Source organism: Solanum pennellii, chromosome 11 (assembly GCF_001406875.1).
Source record: "Solanum pennellii chromosome 11, SPENNV200".
NCBI lineage: Eukaryota > Viridiplantae > Streptophyta > Magnoliopsida > Solanales > Solanaceae > Solanum > Solanum pennellii.
Window position 1 is genome coordinate 45,041,463 of NC_028647.1, and position 6,195 is coordinate 45,047,657.

Below are 6,195 nucleotides of genomic sequence, written 5' to 3' on the forward strand. Positions count from 1 at the left end.
AATACATGATGAATTTGATAATACTTGAGCAGTTTATGCAAAATATGTTTTTTTATTTCAATAGAAGTTTTAAATAAATTCATAATAGTGATGTTAGAGGAAATAACGATTTTAATATAACTCATACTATATATATATATTGCTGGTATGGGGCATGAGATACTAATGAAGTGGTTGATTTGAGAACAAATAGGACCAACATACCTTATCTCTTCTCATACATAACAAATTGCTCTCTTTCTACACATTCTTGATAAATTTTCCACTTCCTTAGATATCAAAAACATAGATGTCATCAAGTGTTTGCTCATCAACTTCCATTTCTAAGTTCATCTTAGATCAACCTTATCTTCATATGTAGAAACCAAATGTACCACCATGAAAGACCTCAAAAAAGATTCATGCTCATCTCATAAAAAGTGGTCTAGTCAAGGACAAAATAGCATCTAGCCGCGTCCTTGCATTTTCAGCCAAGTCTCCCCCTAATCGTGACTTCAATTATGTAAACTTGGTTTTCGTTCACACAGAAAATTCGACTCTTTTAACTTGGAATACTATCATTAGAGGTTTCTCAGAGAGTTCAATTCCACAGTATGCAATTCATATTTTCATTGAATGTTAAAAAATTCACAAGTACAACCACACTTGCTTACTTATCCTTCGGCGTACGCTCGAGGTGGTCTTGCAATAAATGGAGCTCAAATTCATGGGAGAATCATCAAACTAGGCCTAGAATTTGACACATTCATATGAAATACTATGTTGTATATGTATTTAGGTTGTAGTTTTTTGGTTGAAGCAAGGGAATTGTTTGATATGATGAGATTGAGGATGTTGTTTCTTGGAATTCCATGATCATTGTCCTAGATAAAGAGGGATAAATAGATAACTCTTAGCGGTTGTTAAGTAAAATACCAACTAGAAATGATGCTTCTTGGAATAGTATAATAAGTGGTTTTGTTAGAAATGGGAAGTGGAATGAAGCATTGGAACTATTTAGCACAATGCAAGAGGAAAATATTAAGCCTAGTGAATTCACTTTGGTGAGCTTGTTTAATGCTTGTGGACACTTAGGAGCACTTGAACAAGGGAATTGAATTTACAAGTATGTTAGGAAGAACAATGTGGAGTTGAATGTTATTTTTGTTACTGCAATTATAGACATGTATTGCAAGTGTGTAAACGTTGAAATGGTGTGGCATGTTTTTGTAAGTGTCTCAAATAAAGGGTTTTCTTCTTGGAACTCTATGATTTTGGTCTTAGATACTAATGGATTTGAGGATGACGCGATTAAGTTATTCACGAGTCTACAATGCTCAATTCTGAAACCGGATTCTGAGAGTTTCATCGTTGTACTAACCCCGTGCAATCACTCAGTATTGGTAGATAAAGAGAAATACTATTTTCAAATAATGAAAATGGAATATGGTATTTAACCATCAATCAAAGCACCATGTTTGTATGGTCAATATTCTTGGTCGAGCAGGACTAGTTGAAGAAGCATAAGAGGTTATAAGAAGTATGAAAATGGAACCTTGATGTTGTCATATGGGGTTCTTTGTTATCGGCTTGTAGGAGCCATATGAACATGGAGTTGTCCAGATGGTCAGCTGAGAATTTGCTTGAGTTGTATCCGAATGAAAGCAGTGGCTACGTATTGATGGAAAATATGTATGCAACCTCCGGCTTGTTTGAAAAACCTATGGATGAAAGGATCTCAATGGAAAAGAAACATATAGTGAAAGAATCGGGATGCAGTTCATTAGAAATTAATGGTGAAGTTCATGAGTTTGCTTGTGGTAGAAAGTTATATTTTGAGTTCCATGATATATATGCTTTGATGCACTAAACAGAATTAGGAATTTATTGTGTACTTAGAGCCATTGTACACAAAAACAATTTGATTTGTCACACCTTTAATGAAATGTCAGTAGAACTAAGGGTGTGTTTGGTAGGAAGGAAAATGCTTTCCTTAATTTTTGAAGGGAAATAATTTTCCTTAAATTTGAGGAAAATGAGTTGATTTGGAAAATATTTTATCCAACCAAACATGAGAATATTGAAAAATATTTTCCTTCATACCAACCACACCCTTAAGAGGCTGCAAATTTAGGAGTAATTTTAATGTCAATCAAAAAAATTTTGTAAACTTTGAACCCATTATATTATAAGCGACCCTAAAGGTCATTTTTGGTAATTTTTAGAAAATTACCATTTTACCCCTCTCAGTAGTTGCCTCAAGTCATATTTGATCATTTTACAAAGTTGATTGAAATGTTGGGACCTTTGAAAGTTCGCTAAAAATTGGTTTTCATAAGAACCGGAGCTACGAGTCTGGGCAGTTGGTTTACCAATGTCATATTTCACCAATCAACCTCATTGGTTCCATAGTTACCTTCAAGTATATATAATCGATCACTATGTTGGGAATTTGAGCAACATTTGGACAGTATTCCCCCTTGTAAAATTCTAGTAGCAATGTGAGCAATGGGCAGTAGTAAATAGTAAGTTTGGAGAAGGAAGAGGGAAGTGCTGATTCGGAAAGTAATTGGAGCTTAGGACAATCATAGATGGTCAGCTAAAAGAGAGAGGAGGGCAATGCTGATTCGGAAAGTGATTGGATATTAGGGCAATTCCATATGTCTAGTTGTTGAAATGAAGTGAAATGCCAAAGATTTAGTGAATGGAGCTCATCATGGTAACTTAAATTTAGCTCAGAAAGAGAAGAGAGAAGCCGCCCCTCTTCCAACATTGACTGAATTTGAGGTAAACAAGCATTATGTACATATTGAAGAGAGGTGAGGCTTTTGAGATCTTGGATGCTTAAGGTTTTCACATTGTGTATGCTAAGTCATGTAATAGAGAAAGGTAACTCCCAATGGAAATGCTTCATCTCTTGGTCACTACCATAATTTTTTATATTTAACTTTATGAGTCTCGATAAACGCCACTCTTTTCATCCATCACCATTTTTATGCAATGACTGATCACAAGTTGTTCTAAATTGAAGGGCAATCCTCCTTCAGGAAAGGACTCTATTTCTCCAACAATCCCACACTTTTAGTGTCTTAAGAGATGAAAGGAGTTCCTGCATACGTCCTGGCATCCACTTCATCTTAAAACAGTCCCAAATATTCAAATACGTTATTTGGGTCCCCCCACATGGCACCAAAAGTTTTTCATGATTCCGACAACTCGTCAAATTGACTATTTCAGTGGCAGTAGGAATCATAAGCCTAGTAAGGTTGGGGCAATAGTAAGCTCTCAATTTTCGTGATCTTGGGAGAAACTCAAGTGATATATCATCACATTCTTGCAGACTCAATTCCTCCAGAAACATATTACAATAACTCATCTCACCAACTGGCTGCTCCAATTTCAATTTCTGGTAACAAGATATCTGTATTGTCTTCAAGGTAATTGGCGAAATTCTAAAAAGTAAGGAGGTAAGAGAGTTACAATTACTAATATATAATTCAACAATATGCTTCATTCCCTCAAGTTGGGACATATCCAAATTAAGTACACGATATCTTGAAATTATCAATTCTGTTAGAGAAGTAAGATTTTCAGGCAACTTCCTTATCAACATCGGACAATTTTGAATTGAAAGCTTCTCAAGTGCAAGGAACTCTCAATTTTCTAGTACATGACATTGCTTCCACTTTGGCATATCTTCAAATTCAATCTTCTCAAGAGAGTTAAAAGGCTTTTTGGAGGTCGAACTGCCATAAAATTCTTCCGTCACCTCTATTATTCCATGCATCCCTCTAACGTAAAGGAATTTCAGTCAAGGGAGTAGTACTAGTGGGGGTAAGGAATAAAAGTCCTTGCAGTGTCTAAGAGACAATTCTAATAGCTTAAGAAACGAAGGATCAGCTAACCAATTTGGAAATTTTGTCCCTCTATATCCGCTAATTTCGACTGCTTTTGTGTTTGTGTGTGGGCATATCTCATCAACTATATCTCTTTTGATTTCTGAATTGTCAGGAGTACTGCTTCTACTCCACTCCAAAGATAACTTGTCAACATTATTATTCTCCCTCATCTTTGCGCACAACTTCCCTTCTATCAACCACATTTTTAACTCTAGAATTGATAGAGATCCATACAAGTTATGCAATTCACCAAAATCTTCCATGCTCAAAATCGATAATCTTTGGGATATATTGCACAATAAGGAAAACAATGCTTCAAATATACAGGAAAATCATTGTAACTCAACATCAACTCTGGTAATATACCATTCAAACAATTTGGAATCTCCCAAATTTTGCTTCTTAAAATGTCTCTCCACTCATCTACCTCTGATTTGTAGCGTAAAATACCAGGAAGTGTCTTTAGAGCTAAAGGCAATCCTTTGTACTTGTGTGCAATTTTTCTTCCAATCTTTTCACATTCTGGATGTTCCTCCGGATCCCCGTTTTCTAGTGAATGTCGTTTGAATAAAGCCCAAGAGACTTCACTAGATAGAGTTCCCACATTGATTGCTCCACCACCCATCATCAAGGAAACATTCTCCTTATGTGTAGTTACAATGATCTTACTTCCCAAATCTCCTTCTACAAAAAGATTTCTCAAGTCATCCCACTCGTTATAGTTATCATTCCATACATCATCAAGGACAACAAGAAACTTTTTTGCCTTCAAGCTTTCCTTCATTTGACTTGTAGCTGATTAAGATTGTAATCAACATTTAAGCCAATTTCTTTAAGTAACCCTTTTTTTATTCTGAAAACATAATATGCCTCAGGAAAAAAAAAAAAGATTTCAAATCAAAATGGCCTTTCACCTTCTCATCATTGTAAACGGCTTTAGCAAGTGTTGTCTTACCCACGCCGCCTATTCCAACAAATGAACTACAACCAGATTTTTACCATTTGATTCTTCAGACAATAAACGCACAATCAAATCCTCTATTTCCTTGTGCCTACCAAAGATATCAGAATCATCAACCAAATAAGTTGAAGGTGTTCTAGTTTCTAGTTTCGTCAAACCAAATTGCTCCTTTAAGCCAAGGTCACCAATTTGCTATTGCAAATCCTTCAATGTGTCAATAGTGTCTTCCAAGTTGTCCTTTATGTTCAGGAAAAAATAATCACTTGTTCCATTAAGTTTTCAGCGTCGTCGACAGCATGTCGAAACTCATCAAGCCACTGGCTAACATATTGATTTGATGTCTGCTTATTCTCTGCATCACTAAGCACAACTTGAAGACCAAGCAAAGTCATTCTCAGCTTCTTTGAGATCCAACATCATTCTTATGCTTCTGACACATCTTGAGCAGCTCACCATGAGGTGCAAGCCTATCAAAGAGAACATTCAAAGCTGAAGAGATAAATGCACCACCAACCTCCATTTCTCAAATCTGCAAACCAATACACGGAAACACAAAAGACCACTGATTTCTCTCTTTTGCTAGTTGTTACATTCCATAGTACAAATTAGTATCTATTCATTACCTGCTGGATGTGAATAGAGATGGACCCACACGTTTATGTTAGGATGTATGTGCATCCGTTTGACTACGAAAATGAATTATTTGAAAAAAGACTGGCCAATTTCTCCTATATTTTGACTAGTGATTATTAAACTTTCTCAATTACTTTTTCACTAACCCAATTATCAATATAGAGAACAAAACACGTGATTGCACAACTTCATTTACGTTTGACGTTTCACTCAACATGAAGACAAAAACTTTTACTTTCACAATTCAATAATCATATATTATTATGAGTGGAAGCATCAAAGTACAATGTCGGATTACCATTTTATCCTTATATTAAATAAAAATATTAAATTAACAAAATATTAAATAATAATCATATCATATTGTACTTAAAATATATATTTTTACATGAATAAATACATTAAAAAGATAATTACTCATTATTAATTTTCTAAATAAATTGTTGTCTCTTTACATTCCCCACTGTGATCCTTGTCTTTTCATTTCATATATGTATTTATTCTTGTTTTTTACATTCTATTTTATTATGAGTTTGATAGAGAGCATTGAAACATTTTTCTTTCGGATGCTACATTTTGCATGTTATTTTAAGTTATTTTTTATTTTGTTTCTTACTTCTTACTTATAATATAGTTTATGATGTTTGACTGATGTTTAAGATTTTTATCTCTGATGTAAAATAAAATTTGTAATTTTGTTTCAATAGCTTATGAGATAATTTT

At 34.4% G+C, this 6,195-nt stretch overlaps 2 pseudogenes; one reads left to right on the top strand and one right to left on the bottom strand.

Annotated features, from left to right (window-relative positions):
* The first annotated feature begins 289 nt into the window (after positions 1-289).
* Positions 290-1,849, top strand: LOC107004417 (annotated as a pseudogene).
* A 2,220-nt stretch (positions 1,850-4,069) lies between these two features.
* On the bottom strand, positions 4,070-5,407 carry LOC107003862 (annotated as a pseudogene).
* Positions 5,408-6,195: the final 788 nt, after the last annotated feature.